Raw genomic sequence first — 27,780 nt, 5'->3', positions numbered from 1 at the left:
GGCGCGCCCCCAGCGTCGCCACGCCGTGTCCCCGGAGGATGGGGCCAGGGCGGTGGGGGCACGGAGGCCACCGGCGGCCACTCTCCACAGGGCAGGCTGTGCCCAAGGCTGAGATGAAGCTGCTCCCTGCAGCAGGCATGACAGCCACACCCACGCGCCCATGGAGTTCAGGGTCGGGTGGGGCGGGAGCGGGGTGACAAGAGACCATCACTTGCTTCAAGAAGGCTCTCTCCCAGGGGAGGTAAGACATACTCGCCAGACAGGGTGTAACCACAAAGCATAAGTTTCCCAACAAGCACTTCCACGCAGAAGCCAAGCCGTCCTTCCGAGCAGCCCTGGGGAAGGTCTGTGGTCACCCACACCCACCAGGGCTGCTCTCTGGGAAGCTGTCAGCGCTCTGGTCACTGTGACCCCCTTGGGTCACTCCCAGCAAGAGGAACAGTGCTCGGGAGAGGGACACTGGCCCCTCGGGGGGCTGTCTTTCAGGGAGGTCACTCTGAAGGGGCCAACAGTCTCTGGTCTCATCAGATACTAGCATTTTATTTACTTAAGAAAGCCAGATCTGTTTCTTTCTACACCTGTGCTAGTTGGTTCTGACAACTATCCTGACTTCCTGTTGAAGACAGAGGAGTAGGAGCACTTCCGTTCTCAAAACGACACAGAGCGGCTAAAGATAGAGAAAAGTCACCACGGCTGAGAAACGAGGAAATGGCTGCAGCCCCGAACCACAGGCCATGAAGGATACCAGCCAGACACCACAAGGTCTGAGCTGGGAGGAAGGAACATGCTGACAGCTAACATGTGCCGCCTCGGACCTCTGAACAAATACCACCTCCTGAAAGACATGGAAGGATGGAGTCTAGGGCACATATCATAAGGACAGATATTTTCACAAACTGAACACACCCATATACAGCCAGCACCCAGATCAAGAAACAGAAAATGAATAACCCAGAAGCACCCTCCCCCAGGCACACCTCCCCAACCATGGATAACCATCTACCTTTTTCCTGTTTTGTATTTTGCACTAGGTTGAAGCCTACGAACTGCCAATACCCAACTGTCTTTGACCCACCGAATAAGCAGTTTCATATGGAATCAGGCTGTAAGTGCACTTTTGATTCTGGCTGCTTTTGGTCCACATCATGTTCCTGGGGTTCATCCAATTTGTTGCATGTAGTGGTAGATGGCTCCCTCTCACTGCTGTCTAATATTTCACTGGGTGAATATGCTGTAATTGATTTAACCATTCCATTGTTGATGGGCATTTGGGTCATTTCCAATTTGGGGCTGACGGGAATAGGGCTGCTGTGAACAACTGAGTATACGCAGAGATGCAATTTTACATTATGGAATGGGAGGGGAGTGAGAGCCAATGGGAAAATCACACCAATATGCCGTTTCTATGACAGAACCTAGTTCTCCAGGTAAAGGAATGAAGTGGGGCTTGGGAGGGAGAAGGGGCAGTGAGGGGCTGGTCATAATACAGAGAGTCAGAGACCTAAAGAGCTTTTCTGTGAACCACCATGACTGCATGAACCCCCAAACCTGAGAGAGCTGGAATCCCTGGGCACAGGACAAAAAACAGCTCTGGGAAGAGAGTCTTCCAGACAATAAATAAGCCCAAAATGCAGCTGCAGGCTGCTCCAGATCACTCCTTGCATTTCCCACATGCTGCTATTTAGAAGGTAGCTAGAGAACAATAATCAGAAAGGAACTCACGTGGGTCCTATGCATTAAGGGTGGGGGGCAAGTGAAGAACATGCATCACACGAGGAATCATCCACAGAAATGCAGAAAGACTTCAGAAACGACAGTTCTCCATTGACTCAGAGAAATGACAGATATAATCTCTTAGAAACTGGTGGGGGCAGAGGAGTGGAAGGAAGGAAACATAGAAATTTAAAAAAGAAATGATGGGATGACAGGAGAGATGAACGTTGAAAGGCTGGTTAGCAGAGTTCAGGGGAAAATGGGAAAGAAAAATACATACATCACAGATATTTTTTAAAAGCCATACTATAAGCAATGAATAAAGGGGCAAAGCACAGTGTGAACAATTAGAGACGGTGGGCAGGCTTGAGGAACTCACACAAGATTAAATGAAGACTGATAAGACAAAATGACAGATATGGGAGGCAAAAGGAAATCCAACATATACATAATTAGTATGCTTCTCTGAGGAAATAGAATAATAGAACGGGGGTGGGGCAAGTATTCAAATATATAATGAAAAAATTCCCTGAAATAAAAAAGACTTGACTCTGCAGATTAACTGCCATTCTGTAGTCCAGGAAAACCTGATGGTATAATGAACACCGAGACATCCTAAAAAAAGTTATTGAGCTTAAAGGATAAAGAAAGAATCATATAACGAGGGGGCACGGGGAGATGGGTTGAGGACAATCAGAATCCTCCTCAGCAACACAATTTCAGAAAACAGTGGAGCAATATCTATAGAGTTCTAAGAGAAAGAAATTGTAAACCAGAATTTTATACCCAGCTAAGTTGTCCTTTAAGCATAAAGTTAATAGACATTCTGAAACATGCATTTAGGAGCCTAGACATCTATAATGTCTTTTAAAAATTACCTGATGCTAAAATCCAACCAACCAAAAGATAAATAAAAGTAAGTTCATCAATGGAGGAATCCTGGCGAATACTGAGTTAATATTTTTGAAACCAAGGCAATTATGGTTATTGAATAGAATACAAAAACCTTGACAAAGTCCACAAATAATATAACTAACAAAAATTGAGAGTGGAAAAACAGAAGCATGGAATTTGATTCATTATGTAGGTTAAAAAACTAAAGAGGGATAAATAGTTGAAGTACGGGAATTTTTAGGGCAGTGGAACTATTCTGTATGATGCTACTATGGTGGATGTGTATCATTATACATTTGTCAAAACTCATAGAATGTACAACACAAAGAGTGACCCCTAATGTAAACAATGGGCTTTGGGTGATAATGATGTACCAGTGTAGGGTCATCAGTTGTACTGCACCATCTGGAGGGGGATGCTGATAATGGAGGGGGATGTTGATAATAGGGGAGGCTGTGCTTGTGTGGGGGCAGGGAGTATATGGAGAATCTCTGTACCTTCCTCTCAATTTTGCTGTAAATTTAAAACTAAAAAATAAATTTTATTACTTAAAAAAATTAACGACTCCAACCTTTTAAAAGTTTTTCTCTCAGAAAGTAGATTAGAGGTTACCAGGGAGAGAGGGGAATAGGGGGTCATTGTCGAATGCTTATGGAGTTTCAATTTCGGTGCTAAAAAATTTTGGAAATAGTAGTGAGGATAGTTGTACAATATTGGAAATGTACTAAATGCCACACAACTGTACACTTAAAAATGGTTAAAATGGCAAATTTTGTGTTATAGATAAATATATATCACAATTTTAAAGATTAATGTAATAGGCCCCAAACCATTGAATTGTACACTTTAAATGTGAATTGTATGGTATGTGAACTACATCTAATAAAGCTGTTAAGTTTGTTTCCCTCTTTTCTCACCTTAACTTTAATCTGTTAGGAACTATTATCACTTATGATGAAGAAATGTTTTTCTGAAGTTTAACAATTCCCTTATGTTTCATTTTAGATACATGCAAGTAGGTGATTTATCTTTGGTTAAATTCAAGTAAAATTAAATTTGATTTTTTATTTTTAAGATGCATGTAGAGTACCACCCATTTTTTAAAAAAAGTTATTACTATTCTGTACATATCTGTACAGAACCTGAAAAAATGTTCACTGGATGCTGGAGAGGGTTATCTCAGGTTGACGGAATTTTGGGCAACTTTTACTTGCACTTTTCTCCATTACTCGATTTTTCACAAGGCAGCAGCAACAGCGTGTGAGCCGTATGTGTATAACCAGTCTGCGTAGTTGTGAAAATGATGGACTTCGAGTCAGCCAGACCTTCTGCTACCTCCCAGCAGTGACCATGGGCAAGTTGCTTAATCTCTTTGATCTTTCATTTGATCTTCTACAAAATAGAGGTGAGAATAGCACCTACCCCGCTGGGCTGTCTTGTGGATTAAATGAGATAATGCACATAAAACGCTTAGTCCACTTCCAACCAACACTCAGCTAGCAATTAGGAGGTGCTGCTGTGCTGAGCAAGGTCTGGAAGACAGGTGCCTGGGGAACAGGGCCTGTGGGCTTCCAGGCTGGGCTGCCAGGGGCAGGTACGGGTGCAGACACTACATGCCCTGGCATCAGGGAAAGACAGCCCAGCACCCAGGGCACCAACGTCCGAAGGACGAAAGGCCCCTTGGGAGGTCCTGGTTAGCTTTGCAGCCAGAATGCGGCCCTGGTTAGGGCACAAGAGTCCCCTTGTTTTCTTCCCGGCTGAGTCTGAAGCCAGGGGGGCACAGGCAGCCACCAGCCCCCTAATGAGAGAAGGCAGTGTGACTTGGCACCTGCCCATCCCCTGAGCCTCCTCATCCAGCAGCTGCACCCTCAGACAATCTTATTACACCCACCCCGGCTGCCTGCGTTCACAAGACAGACACACATCTCATCTCCATCCCCGCTGGAGTCGTGATGGGTTAGACAGAATTATATTTTACTTCCTTCCACAGGGCAGCTTTTGGGGCTGGAATAATGAGAGGGAAGAAAGAAATAAAAAAGTCTGCAGAAGCCCTCGTGCGCGGGAAGCCAGGCAAGGAGTCTGTGTGACCATCACACACAAACCACCCTCCCATCTCTCCCCAGGGAGAACAGGGACAGACCCCCTAGAGGGCCTCAGGTATGGTATCTGTCTCTAAAAAAGCCTTGGGCTTCCAGAACCCATGTATTCACGACCCTAGAAAGGACCCCCAGCCCCCATGTTCATCGGTGTCTTTGAGGGAACAGAAGGGCCAGATGAAGTCAAGAGTGGGGGCCACCTGGCATGGCGATCAGGGAGGCCACGGGGGGCGGGACCAGCCCTGGACAAGGTGCGCGGCCCAGGCTGCATCCTGCTGGGCTTGGAGCCCTGGCTTGGACACTGGGCAGAGTAGGGGCAGGGACAGGTGACCCGACTCCTGCTCAAGCAGCCTGTCCCACCAGAACCCACGTGGGAAGACAGAGAAAAGGGGCCTGCAGTTGACCGAGAGCATCTGATTCTGCCCAAGGACTCAAGGGCAGGACACCTCTCAGGGCCTCCCCAGCTGGGTCCCAAAGGTCTTCAGGGACCGCCCCCCCCCCGGGGGGTCAGCAGTGAAGACGGGGGTGATTATTAGGGTTTGGCTCAGAAGGGTGGGCAAGGTAGGAAGGCAAGATGACTGCTGAGTGGAGGCCACGGCGAGACACCCTGACTGGGAGAGAAAGCGAGAGAATTGAGTTTACAGAACCTAATCTGTTTTTCCGTGATGAGCCGGGGTTTGACGTCACAGATGGAATTTAGGAGTGAGGCTGTGCAGAGACAACAGAGGATGGAATCCATCCAAACGCAATTCAGTTGCATTCTGGCCATTAGGTCTGGAAGCTCCTTCAAGCCAGGCCAGGGGAGCCTGCCTAGATGTTTGCAATCGTGGGAAAGGCAGCTGGTGGGGACGGGAGGGGCCCAGGCAGCCTCTGGGGTCTCTACATTCGCAACAGCCCATCTGGCTCCCCTGGGTCTCTAGGAAAGCCCCCTTATTCTGCTCTCTGCTTCCCAAACCTACTGGCCCCCTATCGGGGACCAAAGTGGGTGACATTAAAAGAACTTCATCTACCCCCATGTGGGCAGCTCCCCACGCCCAAAACCTCCCCTCCTACCATCTGTCTCCAAGGAAGGCAGGCTCCAGATGAATGAGAGGGGGGCTAGAGGGGAAAGGGGCGGTTCCTTGTGCCCCGGGGATCTGGGGCGGGCGGGGGCCTAGCGAGTGTGTGTATGAAGTTAGCACTGATTAGCTGGCTGTCCCCTGGGGGTAAAAGCAGGAGCAGACACCCCCCCCACCGAAAGTCTGAGCTGGAAGGGACAGGGGTGGGGGGCTGGGGGGGTCTCTAATCCCTGCCCCCCACAGTAGTCTCACCTTTACCTGTTAGACACTGGACTTCCGCCAAGGTTTCTTGGGAGGAAACAGTACAGGACCCCCGCCCCCTTCCAGCTCAACCCTCATTTTATAAATGGGGAGACTGACGCCTGGATTTCTCAGGTGTGAAGAGCTGGGGGACACAGACCCCGTCCGTGTCCTGTAAACTTATGAGAGGAGGACACGGCACCTCCCCCGCCAGCCTGAGCACTGCAAGGGTCCCCACGGAGTCCCAAAGCCCTGGGCACCCCTGCAGTCACTGACATCCCAAGAAAGGTTGTCAATCTCATGGTTGTTCACCCGCAGTGCCAACCTGGGGACGACTGCCAAGCCACTGCGGGACTCAGTCATTAGCCCCCGCGGGACAAGACCCAGAGTGCGCAGCTCTCTGCAGGGCTGGAAACGCTGGGTGGCAGGGGTGGGACCCTTGGAAAATGCTTGAGGGTTATGTGGAATGTCATGTGTAACACCCCACTGAAATGGCAGCCAGGGGGCTTAGCAGGGAGGACCTCTTATCTCTAGGGCGCAGAGAGCAAAGCAGGTCCCGAGAGGGCTGGCGCCCTCCTCAAAGACAGCCGCAAGCCAAGGGTGACCATCGGCACCCCAGTTTCACGACTCCTACTCCCTCGCCGGGCCTGCCAGCTCCAACCCCTCTTGTCGGGAAAAAAAGGAGAGGAGATTTGCAGGTGAGGAAATGAAAACAGACCCAGATCCTCCAAGACGAGCACGAGGGGGCACCAGGCGGAACTCGCCACTGCCTGCACTCCTCGTTGCCCTTTGGGGACCCTGCTGGTCACTGCTGGTGAGGCCATCACCACGCTGGCCTCCAGGGCGCTGCTCCCACACTTAGCACCGAGTACAGCTCAAACAAGGCAGGGCCGTCCGAACAGAATGCCCCTGGACGCTTCGGGGTCAGAAGGGAAACACAGACCCAGAGGGACCTGGGCCTGACCGCCTGGTTCTGAGCTGTGGCTCGCACAGTGGTCACCTGGGGTTGGCTCAGAGGTTCTACCTGGGTGCTACCACCGCAGCAACACCCAGGCCACTGCCCTATGTCAGCGGTACACGCATCTGCCCACCTAAGGTCTGCATCTGGGCCTGCAGGAGCACGTTGAAATGAGCGTCCCTTAGGGGAGAATGTCCCCCAGCTACTGCGGCAGAAGGAGGGAGAACCCGCTCCTCCAGATGCCTGGAGGCAGGGAACACCTCCAATTGGGGGGGGTGGGCTCTGGTTAAGCTGGTGTTCAGCGCACCATCCATCACGGGCAGGGGCTCTGCCACAGGCCGGGCCCCAAAGCATCTCCGCTCATTAATCCCCCGGGAAATAGAGGCTTTGGGGCACCAGAGTTAATAAGAAAAAGCAGGAATAAGAGCCAGAGCGGAGATTTTCACCAAAACTGGGGATGATGCCTTGTATGATGATGACGATGCTGATCCTGACAACATAAAATACACATCGGGGACAATCACAGCTACTGGGGCCAAGTGCTCACTTCTCGGGCCAGCCTGGCCTCCAGGTTTCGGTGGACGCCTCGGTGGGCCCAGCACCCGGCAATCCCACCCCACTGATTCTGCTCCTGCACTCCCCACCCTGGCTATTTTAGACCTTCTCCCCGACTGTTCTTCTTTATTCCCTCAAATTTCCACCATGGAATCCACCAACCCACCTGCACCTACTGCTCCTGCTACAACAGAAAAATGTCTTGGCTCCCATGGGAGGTCAACCTCTCGAGCACTGAGTCCCATTCTTATCACTTAAGAAACTTCTCCTGGGGCTTCCCTGGTGGCTCAGTGCTTGAGAGTCCGCCTGCCGACGCAGGGGACATGGGTTCATGCCCTGGTCTGGGAAGACCCCACATGCCGCGGAGCGGCTGGGCCCGTGAGCCATGGCCGCTGAGCCTGCGCGTCCGGAGCCTGTGCTCCGCAATGGGAGGGGCCACAACAGTGAGAGGCCCACATAGCGCAAAAAAAAAAAAAAAAAAAAAAAAGAAACTTCTCCTGATGGGCAGAAGAACTGAATACAACTGAATGAAACATTTTTCTAAAGAAGCCATACAGATGGCCAACAGGCACATGAACAGATGCTCAACATCGGTAATCATCAGACAAATGCAAATCAAAACCACAAAGAGATATCACCTCACGCCTGTCAGAATGGTTATCATCAAAAAGGCCACAAATAACAAGTGTTGGAGAGAATGTGGAGAAAAGGGAATCCTCCTACACTGTTGATGGGAATGTAAATTGGTGCAGCCACTGTGGAAAACAGTATGGAGGTTCCTCAAAAAACTAAAAATAGAGCTACCATATGATCCAGCAATTCCAGTCCTGGGTATATATCCAAAGAAAATGAAAACATTAATTCAAAAAGATACACATACCCCAATGTTCACAGTAGCATTATTTACAATAGCCAAGATATGGACGCTACCTAAGTGTTCATCAACAGATAAATGGATAAAGAAGATGTGATATACACACACACACACACACACAAAATAGAATACTACTCAGCTATAAAAAAAGAATGAAATTTTGCCATTTGCAACCTCATGGATAGACTTGGACGGTATTATGCTTAGTGAAATAAGTCAGACAGAGAAAGACAAATACTGTATGTTGTCACTTATATGTGGAATCTAAAAAATAAAACCAATGAATGAATACAACAAAACAGAAACACACTCACAGATACAAAGAACAAACTAGCGGTTACCAGTGGGGAGAGGGAAGTGGGGAGGGGCAAGATGGAGGTAGGAGATTAGAGGTATAAACTACTATACTTATTTATTTATAAGAGGTACAAACTACTATAATTATTTATTTAAAAAATAAATAAGCTACAAGGATATATTGTACGGCACAGGGAATATAGCCAACATTTTATAATAACTTTAAATGGAGTGTGATCAATAAAATATTGAATCACTATGTTGTACACCTGAAACCAATATAATGTTGTAAATCAACTACACTTTTTAATTGAATTTAATTAATTTATTTTTAATAAATTTATTTATTTATTTATTTATTTATTTATTGGCTGCGTTGGGTCTTCATTGCTGTGTGCAGGCTTTCTCTAGTTGTGGCGAGTGGGGGTTCCTCTTTGTTGCAGTGCATGGGCTTCTCATTGCGGTGGCTTCTCTTGTTGCGGAGCATGGGCTCTAGGTATGTGGGCTTCAGTAGTTGTGGCACGTGGGCTCAGTAGTTGTGGCTTGCGGGCTCTAGAGCGCAGGCTCAGTAGTTATGGCGCACGGGCTTAGTTGCTCCGCGGCATGTGGGATCTTCCCGGACCAGAGCTCGAACCCGTGTCCCTTGCATTGGCAGGCGGATTCTTAACCATTGAGCCACCAGGGAAGCCCTTAATTTTAAAAATAAATAAAAATCGGGACTTCCCTGGCGGTCCAGTGGTTAAGACTCTGCGCTTCCAATGTAGGGGCACAGGTTTGATCCCTGGTTGGGGAACTAAGATCCTGCATGCCACGTGGTGCGGCCAGAAGAAAAAAAAAAAATTAAAAAGCAGGAAGAAAAGAACCTTCTTCTAAATTACCTCTCCTCTATCAGTTTCTGCCTCTCCACTGCAGGCCCCACCTTCATCAGCAATGCAGACATGCTGGTGATAGGTCCCATATTTACGAAAACCAAACAAAAACCCCATAGCTCGATCTCTCTTTTTTAAGCTAACTTTTGAGTTATAATTGACATACAACATTCCGTAAGTTTCAGGTGTACAACACAGAGGTTCGATCCCACAGCTCTCTACACCCCACTTCCTGCTCTTGGAACCATCCCACTTCTCTGCTCCCCTTTACAGCAAAAATCCTCTCAAGAGTTAGCTCTTCTTGCGGTTTCCACCCTCTCACCTCCCAGCATCCTTTCAAGCTCACCACATCCCTGAAACTGCATCGGTCAAGTCCATCAATGACCTCTGTGTGGCTAAGCCAGTGGCCAGCTCTCAGTCCTCGTATTTCCATCTTCTGTCAATTCCTGTGTTTAACACATCCTGATGGAGCGTCTGAGGCTCGCAGGCAGGTAGCATGGCCCTTGAATAGATTTCTGCCTGGAAAAGGTTCTTTCTACTTAGCCAGCACACCCAACCAGCAAACCTCCACTCGGAGCCGACCGTGTGCAAGATTCCAGCGCCGAGGCTCCGAGCCAGCTTATTCAGGGCCTGTCAGCCATCAGCTGCAAATTATAATTTTTGTTTGCTTGTTTCAAAAAAAAAAAAAAAAGCTGGTGTTGTGCAGCCTGCTCATAGCCCCACAGAGCTGGCCTGAAATCTGGAAGGGCTCCCACCCCATGTCAGGAGTTTTAAGAGCCAGTGTCCCTGATTCTACCGCCTTAAGCCAACCCTACTTATGACACCCCAAGGCTCTGCACTCCCACAGCACCTTCTGCAAAAGCTACAGCCCAACGGCGCACAGGTCCAGTGCTTTCTAGGTGTCCCAGTGGAGCATTAAAGCCCTTTAGCTCTGAGAAACCGCCTACAGTTCCCCATGAGCCTAAAACCATTTTTCCCAAACTTGCTGATCCCAGGAACCAACTGGAATGTTCTTTGAAGACACAGGTTCCGGAGCAACGGAATGCTTAGAGACCAAGCCCCACCCTACCCTCGCTCGTCATGGGCACCACAAGGAGGACGCCCAAGAAAATACAGTCCATCCCAGCCTGACTCTCCTGAAGACCCTGCCGGGGTCTCATCATACCCTGCACCCTGACACCCGGAAACCAGATTTTCTGCTTGGTCCCTTGGTGTATAAATTCCTCGATCATTTTACACATTCAGGCCACATGAATAAACGATGAGTGACTTAATCCTCACGACTGCCTTGAGTTAGATATATTACCCCCCCATTTATCTATTAACTTTATTGAGATATAATTTGCATAGCATACAACTCACCCTTTTTAAATGTACAATTCAGTGGGTTTTGATATATTTACAAAGTTTTGCAACCATCACCACTAATTCCAGAACATTTCTCGTCCCAGAAGGAAACCCCATACTCATCACTCACTCCTACTCCCCACCTCCCCAGGGATACATTCATCTATTCTTGACACTGTGGATTTGCCTATTCTGGAGATTTCATCTTAATGGAGTCATACAATAATGTGTCCTTTGGTGTCTAGCTTCTTTCACTCAGCATCATATTCTCAAGTTTCATCCACATTGTAGCATGCATCAGTCCCTCACTCCGTTCTGTGCAGAATAGCATTCTACTGCACGGCTATTATGCCCCCTTTTTTTTCTTTTAAAGCACCGCACGGCACGCGGGATCTTAGTTCCCTGACCAGGGACTGCACTCGAGCCCCCTGCAGTGGAAGCGCAGAGTCTTAACCACTGGACCGCCAGGGAAGTCTCTATTATGCCCATTTTTATAGCTGAGGAAACCGTGGCTCAGTGTCATTAAGGCATCTCGTCCCCCATCACTCAGCTGGAGTCAGGTTTATCTATCTTTCTGTGTGGCCAGGATAGAAACAGCCTAAGAACTGAACAAATGTCATCTAAATTGATGTCAATTTATATAAATATATCCATCCCCCAGCACTGATAATGGCATTTTATGGTTTACAAATGCTTTTAGCTTCTTGCTTTTGCAGCCCGATCCTCCAAGGTGGAAAGGCAAGTGTGCCCCATTTTGGGAAGGAATCAAAAACTTAAGTGGTGTGTTCAAGGCTAGAGATATTTATTGATGGGTTAGTGGTGGCTGCATCTGAATCCAGATATAATGTGAGCAAATAGGTTTAATGTTTGCTTAAAGCAAAAAAATGTTTGTTGAAAGCAAAAAACTTTAATGCTTTTTACAAAGATGCATGGTTTAGTGAAATCATTTTTGCCTTTTCTTTCAGATTATTTTGTCATGAGTGCAAACCTTGGAGCTGAGGGCCAATCCCATGTAGACTACATCCAAGGGTGATTACTTGGCTTTATTTTATTTTATTTTATTTTTTCTTTTTGCGGTATGTGGGCCTCTCACTGTTGTGGCCTCTCCCGTTGCGGAGCACAGGCTCCGGATGCGCAGGTCCAGCGGCCATGGCTCACGGGCCCAGCCGCTCCGCGGCATATGGGATCCTCCCAGACCGGGGCACGAACCCGTATCCCCTGCATCGGCAGGCGGACTCTTAACCACTGCGCCACCAGGGAGGCCCTTGGCTTTATTTTAATGTTCCTGACGGATCTTGGAAATAAGAGTTGATATTTCTTTCCAAACACAAACTCCTTGGTTCCAGCTCAAATGTGCATTGCAGAGCAAGGGACCTGGGAATATGCATTTTTAATAAGTTCCCTAGGTGGCTAGTAAGAACAGGGAAGTGCCTAGAGGCTAAAACCTTAATTCCATAACCTGGCAAGAAAGATCCTTAAATTCTAGCCTCAACAAGTCCCTCCAACCTTTCCTCCCAGCAAGGAATCTGACACTGGGGTCCCTCTGAACAGCACACAACCAGCAGTGTTTACTAAGCCAGATGTCCAGGCTCTGTGCTGGGTGCCAGGGGGTGCAGGGGACCAAGACAGAGCCCTCAGGGAGCTCCTAGGCTATTAGGGAAGACAGATACCGCATAAGTCATCAAAAACCTGGTGGGGAATATTATCCAGCCTTAAAAAGGAAGGAGATCTGCCACCTGGACCCTGCCTGCCCGCCTTCCTACGCTGCAGCCACGTGGGCTGCTTCCTTCCATGGAATACGCCAGGCTACTTCCCAACCCCGGGCCTCTGCCATCCCCAGCACACGCGCGTCCTCCAGGCTGGGGGCTGTAGCACAGGCGGCTCCTTGTCATGACCCAGGCCGTGGTCCGGATGCCATGTGCCCTCAGTGGAGGTCCTGCCCCCCACTGGCTCAGCATCCTTTGTAATGGTCTGAGTCACTTGCACATGGCCATGCCTCCCCCACAGCATAGCTGGTCCCACGTCCAGGACCTCGCCCATCTTGCTCGTGGCTACAACAGTGCCCGGGCCGATGCCACGGTTACAAATCTGTCCTGTTCGTCTTGTCGTTCTCAGCAGGTGCCATGGAGCAGGGGCCTTAGGTACTCAGAAAGCCTTGCTTGGTAAACGTTCACACAGCCCCTCAACAGGCAGATAACGCCGCTAAGCAGCCAAAGTGCTAATTACAAACTGCTCCCTTAGCTGTTCCTCGGAGCAACGAAAGGCTTCTCTAAGAATAGCGTACCCTCCCTGCCGTGTCCCTGGAAGAACAAACCGAGTTTCTTGACGGCGTCTGTGACTCCGACTGTTCATGGAGCCAGACTTGCCTCCCCCCAAACAGCGTGCACAGGGGTATAAGGCTCAGACAGGCAGAGAGGGCTGCGTGTTGTTATCCACGGCGGGTGTGCGTGGGCATCCGAGGCCCCCTTCCAATGGGTGGGTTTGGGAGAGACACGTGTGGCCCTGAACGAGCTACAGCAAAGCCAGGAGGCCCAAATGGCCTTAGAGAGGCTGCCGCCCCCCTCAGATGCTCACGGTACATTACAGTTTGTCACCCTTGGAAAGTCAATGCTCGGAAGCAGCCAGGGCAATGCAGGGAGATGAGAGCCCAGAGGGGCTAAGTCATCTGGCGAGGCCACACAGCGAGTCAAAGGCAGAACCACACTAGAATCCACATTTCCTGGCCTGCGATGAAGAGCTTGCTCTACTGTGCCCTTGGGTAAGCAAGGGTCCAGGTGCCTCAGGCTCCAACAATTAGGTCCAAATACTCAATTCAGAAGGGGGCAATGAGGCCGCGTTGGGTGTCCCCAGGGGGAGGTGTGCACATGCGTGCACATGCAAATCCACATGTCTGTACAACTTTGCCCAGGCCTTGCTCCATCTCACTGTATGAGTGGTGTGGCCTTTACAGCCAGGCTTCCCAGGGCTGCTGGGGAACACAACATGCCTGGAAAGTTTCCCAGGTAACTGGCTCTTCTTTACAGTTATTAGCTTCCCTTCATCACCCCATAAAATCCTTCCCCAGATGATGGATGCCACCCCTCTCCAGGGAGGGAGAGAGGAAAGAAAGAAAGCACAAAGAAAAAAAAAAAAACTGGTGAAATTTGGAAAGCCCCATGGGTTCATAACTTGGGAAGAGAAACCATCAGCTGTAGCTGGGTTGCTTTGTTCAGTTGCACAGGCTGTGTACTGCCCAAGTCCAGGCAGTGATATTCTCATGGACTACCATCAGATTGACACTCCCTTGAGTTGGGCAGTGCAGGGAAAGGGCCCTGCCTGATTTGGAGGAATGTCTTCAATAGTCTCAAAGCCCACTCCTCACTGAAACCTTGTCCTAGCATAAGGACTGCTCCGTTCTCAGGAATTGAAGCCCAGGACCTGAGAGAAGAAATTAGCCATCTTCTATGAGCTGAGTTTCACATACTTCTCCAGCATTTTCTCCCCCTCCCTCCAAACTACTCTCCATTCCTACCTCTGTCTTTCATCAATTCTGGAAAGTTCTCAGCAATTCTCTCTTCAAACCTGGCCTCTGGCTTATTTTCCTCTTCTCTTTCTGGTACTGTGATTAGATGAATGTTAGGTGTTCTCCTTCTCCGTGTGTCTTATCTCCGCCACAGCTTCCTCTCTTCCCAGTGTTCAATCCTGGGTGACCTCTTCACATCTGGCTTCCAGTCACTAATCCCTTCTTCAGCTATGACTGCTCTCCTAGTGAAGTTCTCTTTGGTTCTTTTCCAAATCTGCTTCTTCATTTTTTTTTGGCCGCGCCGTGCGGCGTGCAGGATCTTAGCTCCCCAACCAGGGATTGAACCTGCGCCCTCAGCAGTGAAAGCACAGAGTCCTAACCACTGGACCGCCAGGGAATTCCTTCCCTCTTCATTTTTTACGGCCTTTTATCCCCTGCACATATTTTCAACCATGCCTTTCATTTATTTAAATGCATCAAATGTAGTCATTTTATCGTCTAGGCCTAAATACTGCCGTATCTGAAGTCCCGAGGGCTGTTTCGGAGGGAAACGGTCCGGGCTGCCTCTGGCTCACGTGCTCGGTCACCTCTTGACTCCATTACTTTTGACTGTGAACTGATCATTTTCTGTGGAGGTTATTTGTAGAAATCTTCTGAGACTTAGGACAAGGGACCGTTGCAGTCATTCTGAACCACTAGGTTCGTTTGAGTTCATCTTTCTCACTCTTTTATTCTTCCTCCCAAATAGCTAGTGAGTGTATTTGTTCCCTGGGGCTGTGGTCACAAACTGGGTGGCTTTTAACAACCTCAATGTATTCTCTCACAGTTCTGGAGGCCAGAGGTCTGACGTTAAGGTGTCGCTGAGGTTGGCTCCTTGTCCTGTGCCTGTCTCCCAGCTTCTGCAAGTTGATGGCAATCCTCGGCATTCCCTGGCTTGTACCTGCAACACTCGGATCTCTTCCTCTGTCGTCACATGGCCTTCTCTCTGTGTCTGGGTTCTGAACCACTAGGTAGTTTGGTAGTTTTTATTTACTTAGGTAGTTTTATTTACTTACTTTTATTTACTTTATTTCACTTAGTGTTTCTAATTAATTGGCCAAAGAATTGCATATATTTTCTTTTAAAAATCTCTTTTGAAGTTACATTCTCTTTATGTCTGCCTTTGACTTTTTTTTTTTTTAATTAGACTTGTCAAAGTTTTACCTCTTGTCTTTTTAAGAACAATTTTTTGGAATTATTGATGAATTCAACTACATTTTCTGACTTCATTTTTTTATTATCTTTTTACCTTCTTCGAGTTTACTTTTCTAGTTTCTTGAATTGAAAGTTAAACTGAATAACTTTTAGTCTTACTCATCTCTTAGTAAATGAATTTAGGGCTACAGATTTTCCTTTGAGCACTGATTTGGTTTCATCCATAGGCTTTCACATTTAGGGCTCTAACTGACATTCATTAAAATACTGTAGTTTAAAATTTTCACTCTGACTTCCTCACTTAACCTAAGAGTTATTTGGTTTTTTGTACCTAATATGTGGTCTTTGAAGAATTTCCTATTGAAAATTTAATTGAGATCACTGCAGATTCACATGAAGTTGTAAGAAATAACACAGAGAAATCCCTTGTACACTATCAGTCTCCCCCAGTGACAACTTTTTATAAAACTATAACAACCAGAATACTGACATTGATATGATCTACAGATTTTAATCCCATCTCCCCAGTTCTATTGTACTTACTGGTATGTACGGTGTGTGTATGTATTGAGTTCTATACAATTTCATCACCTGTGTACGTCTACATATACACCACAAGGGATATCTTGGAGATTTTTAAAGCCCACCATTGTTACTCTATACTTGTCATTTTTCGCTCATAATATCATCAATTTTTATTTAATGTATTTGAAGCTACCTTGTTAAGTACAGAAAGTCGATGGGCTTTTAACTTTTTGGTGGAATATTCTTTTTACAGGTTTAAACAATTCCTTTATACCCAAAATATTTTTCAATTTTAGTTCTCCTTTATCTGATATTAATATTGCTATATTTGCCTTCTTTGCTATGGTTCATTAGGGGTTTCTTTCCTTATCCTTTTATTTTCATAACTAGGCTCTTTTTTCTTCCATCTCATTTAAAAATTTTTTAGGGCTTCCCTGGTGGCGCAGTGGTTAAGAATCTGCCTGCCAGTGCAGGGGACATGGGTTTGATCCCTGGTCTGGGAAGATCCCACAGGCCGCGGAGCAACTAAGCCCGTGCACCACAACTAATGAGCCTGTTCTCTAGAGCCCGTGAGCCACAACTACTGAGCCCACGTGCCACAGCTACCAAAGCCCACGCACCTAGAGCCCGAGTTCTGCAACAAGAGAAGCCACCGCAATGAGAAGCCCACTCGCCGCAACTAGAGAAAGCCTGTGTGCAGCAACGAAGACCCAATGCAGCCAAAAATAAATAAATAAATAAATAAAATTTATTTTAAAAAATTTTAAACAAGTTTTGAGACTATCTTTTAATTAGCGAATTTAACTTGTTCACATTTATTGTGCTTACTGATGTTTAGACTAATTCCATATTTATTTACCATATTTCTTTTCTTATTTTTCTTTTTATTGGATTCATTTTGTTTGATTAGATACATCTATTTTTCTACAATAGATTGGATGTTATGTTTTATTTTCATTTTTCTAGAGCAGAGATCGGCAAACTTTTTCCACAGAGGGCCATATAGTCAATATTTTAGGTTTTGTGGGCCACAGAGTCTCTGCTGCAACTACTCAGCTCTGCCACTGTAGTGTGAAAGCAGCCATAGAGAATACATTAACATATAGGCATGGCTGCGTTCCAATAAAACTTTATTTACACAAACAAATGGTGGCCCAGACCTGAACTGCAGGCCATAGTTTGTTGACCCTTTTTCCAGCGGCAATCTTTAAATATTTAAACACATGGACTTAAACATGTAATTCTCTACAGTGCTTAGATTAAAAAGGGTCTACCTTTCCTTCCTCAACAAGAGCGGAAACTTAACAGTTGTATTCATTCTTCTTCCTCATTTATCCCCCAAACTGTGGTGGGGGATAAGAATCCCTTCCTGCTCCTCATCTGTCACATCTAGCCTCAGGGCACACCTAGAACCTCTCTACCTCCTGGGAACAATTTTGGTCATTGTTTCCTTTTTCAGTCTAATCCCATTTTCACTCCACCCTTTGGGAATTCCTCATGGTTCATTACTCACTAAAGGCATCTCTTTGCCTACATGGATATTTACTAATATTTGTTCTATCACATGGAGGGATTTGAAGCAGGAGGAGAAGGCTGTGGTGTGCTCTCAGTCTGCAAACACTGATCTCTCACCCCTGCTTCAATTTCCAAGGATTTTCTTTTTTGGCCACTGTGCGCAGCATGCGGGATCTTAGTCCTCCGATCAGGGATGGAACCCGTGCCCTCTGCAGTGGAAACGCAGAGTCATAACCACTGGACTGCCAGGGAAGTCCCTAAACTTCCAAGGATTTTTTTAAAATGTGGGGTCGGGGCTTCCCTGGTGGCCCAGTGGTTGAGAGTCCGCCTGCCGATGCAGGGGACACGGGTTCATGTCCTGGTCCGAGAAGATCCCACATGCCGTGGAGTGGCTGGGCTCGTGAGCCATAGCCGCTGAGCCTGCGCATCTGGAGCCTGTGCTCCGCAACGCGAGAGGCCACGGCAGTGAGAGGCCCGCGTACCGCAAAAAAAAAAGTGGGGTCAAAGAGAATATGAATTGGTCTTTCACTGGTAGCAAAGGCACGGAGGCTATCAGCAGCTGTGTCCCCTCCAGGTAGCCAGTCTGGGCCAACAGAACTGGCTCTTGGGCCTCAACAGAGCTGATCATGAGCCCAACTCCTGGTGCCATTTGGATCTGCAACTCCAGCCACTGCTGAGGCTGGCTGTCCCCGTCCTCCCTCCCCTGGTGATGTGAGCATCCAAGCAGGTTCCTTTTCACCGGAGCTGGAGCTTGACTTCTGTTACTCACAACCAGACAAGTCCTGACTAATAGTAGGATATGATGCCTCTTCTTTTGATCTCCTACATGTTATTCACTTGCTGAGCAAACCTTTTTCTCCTAAAGGGCATAGAGATAAATTTCATTCTACCCCAAGGTCAAAAAAATGGTTGAAAAATTCCAAATCAGCTAACATGTACAATCATTCTGAAATCTCTCACATTACTGTCTTTATCCCTGTAAGCTGTGGGGAGTTGATCTGGTGGGGGGGAGGGCGAAGCTGGTTGGGGGGCGGGGGGAGGGCAGACGCGGGTGACATGACGTCTGGGATTCTGGACATGCGCCACCACCCTCCCATCACGTGGAGATACTATCTGTGAACCCTGGGCACTTCTAACAAATCTGGTTCCACCTGCCTGGAACTACCTCGAAGCCTTCTTCCCTCCAGGAGGTGGTAACACCACCAGCTGGGCCTGCCCAGTATGCCCAGTGCCACGCGGGCTTGGTGCTAAACAGATACAACACTGGGGACCAAAATAAAACCCAGCTCGGTGACATCTTGATGCAGCTTTGCAGGAACAGCAGGCTCCTGTGCACACGCTCTCTCACTCTGCACCCCTATTTGTAAATTAATCACACATCAGTAGACTCTGCTCAGATTCACAGGTTTCTGGACCACTCTGAGGGTAGCTTGGGCTACAGGATCTTCCGATCAACTTCAAAATCAGACTGATCCTTTCAACAGACCCTAGATGGGAATTCTCTTTCTTCCCAGACCCCTAAGCCCTCCTCATGTTGCTCCCCTCCCCAGAAGAAGCACAGGGGGCAGGGGGAAGCGCTGCCAGGAGCTCCCCATGAGCGCCGTCTACAAAAGTGTCCCCAGTATACTGATCGGATAGTTTTAAGACAGACACACACACTTGTAAGATGTCAGTGGAAGCCATGCGAAAGCAAGATTAGGAGAAGCGGAGAGAAGGTAGTTAGGAAAGCAGCACCTTTTAATTACGTGTTCACACCCTCACTGTCCACTGTCTAGGGCCCCCCGCCTCTCTCTGGGCTTCTTCCCTGTGGTGGTAACCTCGCCCCACCTCTGCTCCCAGGTCCACCTGGCTCCTGGAACATTGACCGGTCCCAAGCCCCATTGAGCTTCCTTGAGTCAGTTCTGAGGGTCCCTGGGTAGTAGTGGAGGGTCAGCGGAAGGAACATCAGGCTGAGCTTGATGACCCGTACGTGTCGCATAACCCTGGCCTCAGTTTACTCCTCTGGGAAGGAGACTGAGCATCTGAACTTTGACGGCGCTGGGTACCCAGTGGAGGAGTGTAGGCTGACAGCTCACGCTCGTGTTGCCCGGGAGACAAGCTCCTCTTCTATTTGGAGCTGCCCCAGAGTGTTCTGTGCCAGCTTCTCACCACGAGGGCTTCACCTGAACACACAGACGTGGGGACGGTGCCACCACGCTGCTCGCCCAGGAAGACGCCTTCACGGGCTCAGGTCGGGTTCTCTGTGTCAGCAGCTCCTGCCAACACCGGGAGGCCCAGGACCAGGCTGTTGCCTCCTTCTGCTAGACCCAAAGCAGGAAAGAATTGAACTGCCCTGCCGTCCTCTTCCAGAAAGTCCTCCTGGGTTGAGCGAGAAAAGCTCACAGCCTTTCTGCCCTCTCCTGGCCCTGTGTGACACTGGATCCTGTCCCTGCCCTTGGGCACTGGGGTAACTGTCCACACCTGGGCCTCGGGATCTGGCTTTCTCCACAGTCAGCCCAATTAGGGGAGTCACAGGATTCCCTTAAGAATGAAGCCAACAACCAGAGTGGAACATGCCTTAAAGCTTCCCCTATAGGGTTTTGTAGTCCCGGGAGTTCACTGTTCACTGAGGTGTAGCCCTTGGCCTTGAACGGGGACCAGCCAAGTGTGGACTGAAGTCATCGCTTGCTTTGGGCAAGTCGGGGCGCTCCGAGACCTCAGATCCCAAACGTGAGAAGTGTGTATGTGTGCGTGAATCCCTTCCAAATAGGGACATTGGGAAGAGCAAAGGAAGGAGGGTTCCTGAGTGTGCAAATGGTACCACTGGTCTCCTCATCCTATAAATATTTACGAAATGCCCTAGACAGACCCTGAGTGAAACCAGGGATGGGCAGAAGGCAGGACCAGTGGTTTCTAAGGACTCTCTCCACTTCCACAGGCAATGGGCCTACAGACTCTGAAGGTGGGGCACCCTGGGGCCTGTTGAGGCTACGGGTACTGGTGGTGAGAACTCAGACACCTGGATGCCTGGAGCCTCCGGGCCCCGCCCCGCCGTGCCCACCGCGAGTGAGGAAGCAGCTCCAGGAGGCTATGGGAGAGCAGGAGGAAAAGCAGCAGAGCCATCTGGCTTGTCCTGAATTATTCACTGCGCAGGAGGAGGTGCACGAGGAGGTGCCAAGGTAGGGGAACCAGATGCAGCTGCCCCCGGGGCGGGGGGTCAGGCAGGGAGACCTGGACCTTTGGCTGCACAAACCCAAGGGGTCGAGGGGCTCGGCTGTGGCCTTTGGCGGCGTCTGGGCTAGGAGCCCTGGGCCCCTCTCGTCAGGGCAGCAAACGCCAAACCACACCTCATGCCCTGAGCTTTCACTCTTCAAGGTAGTGATGAACCCGTGCTCCTCATTCCTTCCTTTTGGGAATTTTGCAGAAGATTAAACCTGCCTGCCGGACAAGGTCAGGCAGTTCAGCCAGAGTCTCTCGACTGCCAAGGACCAGAAAAAGACGCAGATCAGGCCCCAAGCGCCACCTGAAGACCCTCCTGGCGGATCTCGCGTCACCAGACAGAACCGCAAGTCTAATGTGCCTCACCTGTGGTCCCCATTCCTCCCGGCCTCGGTTCAGGCCCTGTCAGCCCTCCCTGGGGGGCAGAACAGCGTCCTCATTGGTCTCCAACCTTGCAGTTTGGATCCCCGCACATCTGCCTTCTAGAAGCCGGCAGAGTGCATCTGAGTGCGCGACAGCCCCCGCCAGGGTCAGAGCCCCGCCCTCGAACATCACTCAAGGTCCTCGGGCTCCGCCCCCCGACCCCTGGGCCCCGCCTACCGCCTGGCCGCCTGGAGCCCCGCTGCGGGCAGCTTCGCACCTCTCTTCCCGCTCAAAGGCAGCGCTCACGGACTCACCGGGTCCCCAGTGCCTGGCGCGAGGCGGGAGCTCGCTCCCTTTGCCGGAAGCATTTGCTGAGATTCACACTTGTTGTTCCTTCTGTCGAAAAGCCCGTCCCCACCTGGTCTCCCTGGCAAACTCCCAAAGTGTCCTTTAAGACTTAGCCAGCACGCGCTTCGCCAGGCCCCCTAGACCGAAGCTGGGTTCCCCGGGGTGCGCCGGGTGCACATCGCCCCAAGCCCTCACACAGCCCATTCCCACTGCCCGTCCCCAGACCGCGAGGCCCCAGGGCAGGGCCCACGTCTGGTGCGTCCTGGGTCTTGGGTGTGGCGATCCCAGAGGCGCTCTGCAGACCTGCGTAAATGCTCAGGAGCCGCAGCTGCGAGGGTGGTGGTCCCGGGCAAGGAGAAAACCAACCCCGGCACGTGGCAGGGCACACAGAGCCCATGTTTCCGGACAGTCAGAGAGAGAGAGCAATGAAGGCTTGGGGCCATTTCTGGGGGATCTTCCAGGGGGCAGTCTGGACAGCGGCCAGTAGGCAGCCCACCTCCCCAGGACCGGTCCCTGCCCCCTTACTCCGTGGGCAGCTTACACGGTGAGCCCTTAGCCTCAGTCCTGGTAAGGGATCTAGACAGAGGGTGGGCCCAGAGAAGGCCAGGAAGGAGCCTGCCTGGGCCGCAGATGCCACTGTCACTGTGTCACTGTGGCTTCTGGAGCTGGGTCTGTCCTCTTTGCTGTCCGGGCACTGCCCCAGCCTCACGCCCTGTCCTTCAGCACATGGCCATACACACAATTAATGCCCCAGCAGGGCGCAAGGGCTGCTTCTCCCGCAGGTCCAGCTTGCGGCTCACTGATTTGTTCTTCACAGAATCTATCTGAACATCCTTCTTGGACCAGCGCAAGGCTGGGAGCTACAGCCAGGCTGGACCTAGGCCTGGCCTCAGGGCCACAGAGCAGAAAGTACAGGGTGAGCTTAGGGCATGGCGGGGCAAAACAGGACAGAAAAGTCAGGTTGGAAGGCCTCCAGCATCTGATGTATGATTCCACTGATGCGAAACATCCGAACTGGCAAATCCCTTGAGAAGGAAAGCAGATTGGTGGGTGCCAGGGGCTGGTGCTAATGGGTACAAGGTTTCCTTTGGGGGCGATGGAAATGCTCTGAAACTAGACAGAGGTGACAGTTGCAGAACACTGTGAATGTATTAACGCCACTAAATTGTTCACCTTAATGCGGTTAGGTTTTTTTTTTTTCTTTTTTTATGTGATGTGAATTTCATCTCCAAAACAAATTTTTTTTAGGAAAAAAAAGTCAGGCAAAACTTCATTTATCAGTTTCCCTTCTTTATCCAGTAAGTCTTGGCAGCCTCCCCTTTTTTCTGAGCCAACATCCCAGCTCCTAAGTCCCAAGGGCTCAGAGCACCAACCATAGGTGAGTTTTCCAAGTTACCCTTTGTTTTTTTTCAGCAAAGATCCCCCAGCATACTGTAAGAGAGGGGCATTGACTGTGTCACCCTCCTGCTTAAAATCTTCAAGAATTCACCTTTATTCGACAAAGAACACCTGAGCTCCGTATCCTGGCACTCAAGGTCTTGCCTAAACTAGTGATGGGACAGCCTCATGCGTGGAGGTCCCCAGCGGGTCTGGGTGCCTGCACTTGGTGCCATCATCTGGACCCCACCTCCCCCAGGATGCCCAGCCTAGCAAGCTGAGCCCCGCCGAGCCCCACCTTGCTGGTAAGTCGTCCCTGGCTCACAGCCTCCTCAGCCACAGCTGCTCTTCCCTCTGCCAAGCTCTCTGCACGAGGCACATGTGTTACTGTGCATGATACTGCTTCACATCTGGGCTGCTTCGAGATCTTATTTTCCCCACAAAACAGTTCTCCGAGGACCCGAGGCCACGCGTTATTTCCTGTGGATCCCCAGGGCCTGATGCCACCGCAGAGTTGCCCAACTCCAGGGGGCGCTGTTCCTTTCTATTGTACGTAACAACACTTCCACCCACTGTTCGCTCAGTGGTTCATCCTGAATGGACATACAGTCCCCCACCACAGATAAAAAAATGGTTTTGTCAAAAAAAAAAAGTCAGAAGAAAACATAACTGCACCTCCAAGTAGAGCAGACGAATAGACATGCAGAGTCCAAACAACATGCACACAGGCAGAGGATGAAGGCTGGGGTTGAGGCCAGCACAGGAAATACCCAGTGGGTGGTGGGAAGTGCAACCGAGAGAGGGTTCCAGAGCCCCTGGGCACAGGTGTGCTGCTCTTTATAGGTGCCTGGGGTGAGGCGGGGGTCTTTAAGGGTGCTAGGTTGACACAGGTGGGATCACAAAACTCAGAAACTGAAGGGGAACTTGTTACCTAACTCCATCCTTGTATAGATGGGAAATTAAGGCCCAGAGAGGGGCAGGGACTTGATCTGTTTATCTATCAATGCATGCATCCATCCATCAATGCATCTATTCATCTATCCACCTACCCCCCCATCCAGCCATTCCTCCAGCCACACATGCACCCATGTATCCATCCATGCACCCATGCATCAGCCATCAAGCCATGCATGCATGCATCCATCTATCCATACACGCATCCATCCTTCCCTCCTCTCCCTCTAGGGAGCCAGGGCAGAGCTGGAACTGGAGCCCAGAGCACTAGCCTCTCAACCCAAAGCTCTCCACAGTGGGCCACCGTTGCCTTCTTTAAGGCCACGGCAGCTCTGGGGAACTTCCTGACCCCATAAGGCAGGCAAGAAGAAAGTCCCTGCTAGTGGGGCTTGTGCGAAAGTACATATACCACATCAGGCACCTGCCCTGAGGCCAGTTCACCCACAGCTCAGTGAGCGCAGCCCTTCCGAGCCCACCCTGCAGGCAAGGAAACTGCAGCCCTCCCAGGATTCGGCCTCTCCCTGCACTACGGCACTGCGGGGCAGGTATGGCTGAGGTCGGCAGGGGTGGGAGGCACTCCTGGTGGGTGACAGGCCCAGCAAAGGCTCTGAGGCAGGACTGCCATGGCCAGCAGCGAGGGGTTCCTGGGTCGTCACAGGATGACGGGCGATGCACGGGAAAGAGCTTGCACACAGGGGAGCGTGCACGCTCGGGGACTTCAGAGCCCGCCAGCACTGCCAGATGCAAGGGAGCTCCCGAAGGTTATGAGGGGAGCTGGTCCCCAAGAACAGCAGGCAGATGGGGTTGGAGCAAAGTTATGCCAACTCCCTGTGTTACTGTGGTTTCAGAGAGAACTGCAGAAAAGATTCGGAGGCCGAGCAGCTCGGAGTGTGAGCAGCTGCCAGCTGCTGGGAACAGACAAGGCAGGGGAATGGCAAAGGTGTTCGTACAAAAGGACCATCTGAGAAGCAGGAACTGCAGCGGGAGTGGGCAGTAGGTCCCAAGGGAGGCCCTGCAGCGCAGAATGCCTCCGGCTTCCCCCCCAACCAGCTGCCAGGGGCTGGGCCTGGCTCGCATCTGTCTGCTCCCCTCCATATGCACCTGGGACACATATGCTTGCTCCCTCCCCATTGCAACGTGTGTTGGCTGCAAATCCAGGGAGTCGAACTGCTGTGCCCCTAGACTTCCTCCCAGAGAGGCAGCAAGACGGGAGGGCAAGTTGGAGCCCTAGCACTTTCCCTTCTCCCCTCTCTGCCCTTAGATATCATACATAAAAGCCCGAGCCTCAGTTTACTCATCTGTAAAGGGGGAGTGGTAATACATCCAAAGAGGGGTGTCAGCATACATGTGGAGAGCACCCCACGCTGTGCCTGGCAATAAAGATGTGTTCTGTCACCCACGATGACCATAAAAATATCCGCTGAGCACTGCCAGTGGTGCTGGGTGGGGTCCTTGAGGCCCCTGTGGGTGGCATCGCCACTTTAGCTCCAGGAAACGGACACTGGGAGGGGCACTGGCGGGGTGGGGGGCTGGAGGCAGAGGTTAATTGTAACCGGTACAAAAGTAGGCTTACTCCTGGGGCCAGATGCATTCAAGCATTCAGAACTCCCCGCACCTTAGATGCGTAATACTCCATGTTTCAGCAGCATCCAATAATCAAATCCGCGGACATTTCTGCAGTGAAATACATGAACATAGGATGCATAAGGGCTATAAATAGCCTCACTTGGACTATAAATAGCCTCACCTCGGTTCAGGCGCGAGCTTGCTGCCAAGTGAATTATGAAAAAGCGTTTGGTTTTCAGAGCTTGCTGGAGTTTGGAACTGAGGTTAAAGGTTTGCAGCTCCACACGTCAGTGCTTTTCACCACAAACTGGGGAAACAACTGTGCGTCAGCCCTGGCTCATCCCACAGCCGACGAGGTCCAGATGAGAGTCACATGTGCCCTGCCCCTAAAACCCGCCAGGCCCTGACCCGGGGGACACAGCACAAGACCAGTCACAAAGCAAACACAAACGCGCACACAAATAAACACACATGGCAACGCGTACAAATATAATCACACCAGCCTTGGGCGTGGAGGCAAACGGTGACGCAAATTCGACCTGGGGATGGAACCCAGCCTGTGCAGCCCCCAGTGGCCGCAGACACCTGCTCAGGCTAACCCCTGCCTGTGCTGATGCACCTGAACCCGACAGAGGAGGGAGAGGCCGGAATGAGGTACAGGGCTGGGGCGTGGAGGCCAAGAGCTTCCCATTCTCTGGACCCTGGAAGAGCAGCAAAAGCACCAGGCAGCCTGGGAGCTGGTCCTGGCACTGCCACGTGGGAGCCGATGGCTTCGGATGGGTGGCCTGACCTTACTGAGCTGCAAAGTCGGAACAATCGGGCCTCCAGGGGTTCTTCAAAGAGTGGGAAGGCGCCCTCGGGGCCTGGTACTTGGGAACTACTCACTGACTGTTCTGTGAAGTTGCTTCAATGTACAATATAAAAAGGGGGTGAGGGAGGTATACATTATGAGCTTGGGATTAGCAGATACAAACTACTATATATAAAATAGATAAACAGGGACTTCCCTGGTGGCGCAGTGGTGAAGAATCCACCTGCCAATGCAGGGAACACGGGTTCGAGCCCTGGTCCGGGAAGATCCCACATGCCGCGGAGCAACTAAACCCGTGCGCCACAACTACTGAGCCTGCGCTCTAGAGCCCATGAGCCACAACTACCGAGCCCTCGTGCCACAACTACTGAAGCCCGCATGCCTAGAGCCTGTGCTCTGCAACAAGAGAAGCCACCACAATGAGAAGCCCACGCACTGCAACGAAGAGTAGCCCCCACTCGCCGCAACTAGAGAGAGCCCGCGTGCAGTAATGAGGACCCAACGCAGACAAAAATAAATAAATTAAATAAATAAATTTATTTAAAAAATAGATAAACAAGGTCCTACTGTATAGCACAGGGAAATAAATTCAATATCTTGTAATAAACCATAACGGAAAAGAAAATGAAAAAGAATACATAGGGACTTCCCTGGTGGCACAGTGGTTGAGACTCCACGCCCCAATGCAGGGGGCCTGGGTTCAACCCCTGGTCAGGGAACTAGATCCCACATGCATTCTGCAAGTAAGAGTTCCCATGCCACAACTGAGGAGTCAGAGAGCCGTAACTAAGGAGCCCTCAAGCTGCCACTAAGGAGCCCGCCTGCTGCAACTAAGACCCAGTGCAACCAAATAAATAAATAAAAATTAAAAATATATATACAACTGTCATTTAAAAAAAGAAAAAGAATATATATATATACATATATGTATAACTGAATCACTTTGCTGTACACCAGAAACTAACACAACACTGTAACTCAACTATACTTCAACAAATAAATAAATAAATAAGGGGGGTGTTAAAGGTGCGGCCCCTTCAGTTCCAGAGATGCCCTTATGACCTCATGGCTCTCTTTGAGGCCAAGCCTTAGTGTGTCTCTGTCCTATACCAGGTTCCCTGGGTGAACACAGACAGAATCTTTGAGCTGCTGTGGATGCCAAGGGCAGCCCCCATGAGACTAGGTTCATGGTCTGGAGAGGGAAGCCCAGAGCAGGGACAGGCTTACCCTGGAGGAGGGGGCAAGACATCACGGGCAGAACCCAGTTTTGAAGCCAGAGCGGGTTCCCATGGCGGCTCCACCCTCCACTGGGTCTTGGCAAGTTAAACTCTCTGAGCCTGAGTTCTCACATTTATAGAAGTCAGTCCAATGCCATGGACACCCCCATAGGGTAGTCAGGGGGGATTAATTAAGAGACGATGAATGTAAAGTGCCCAGCACACAACACCCAAGGAACAGCAGCGGCTGCCATCAATACCACGATGACGGAGATGGTGATGCTGGGACAGCCCTGCTAACGGAGGGCT

The 27,780-nt window shown here is 50.1% G+C and overlaps 1 protein-coding gene across 3 annotated transcripts in view; it reads right to left on the bottom strand.

The window, feature by feature from the left end:
- The window catches only part of PITPNM2 (phosphatidylinositol transfer protein membrane associated 2), a 146,639-nt gene that overhangs the window by 37,958 nt on the left and 80,901 nt on the right, over positions 1 to 27,780 (bottom strand). The window lies entirely within an intron of this gene.

Source organism: Mesoplodon densirostris, chromosome 15 (assembly GCF_025265405.1).
Source record: "Mesoplodon densirostris isolate mMesDen1 chromosome 15, mMesDen1 primary haplotype, whole genome shotgun sequence".
Classification (NCBI taxonomy): domain Eukaryota; kingdom Metazoa; phylum Chordata; class Mammalia; order Artiodactyla; family Ziphiidae; genus Mesoplodon; species Mesoplodon densirostris.
The sequence above is the reverse complement of the archived record's forward strand: the minus strand, read 5'-3'. Positions and strand labels throughout refer to the sequence as shown.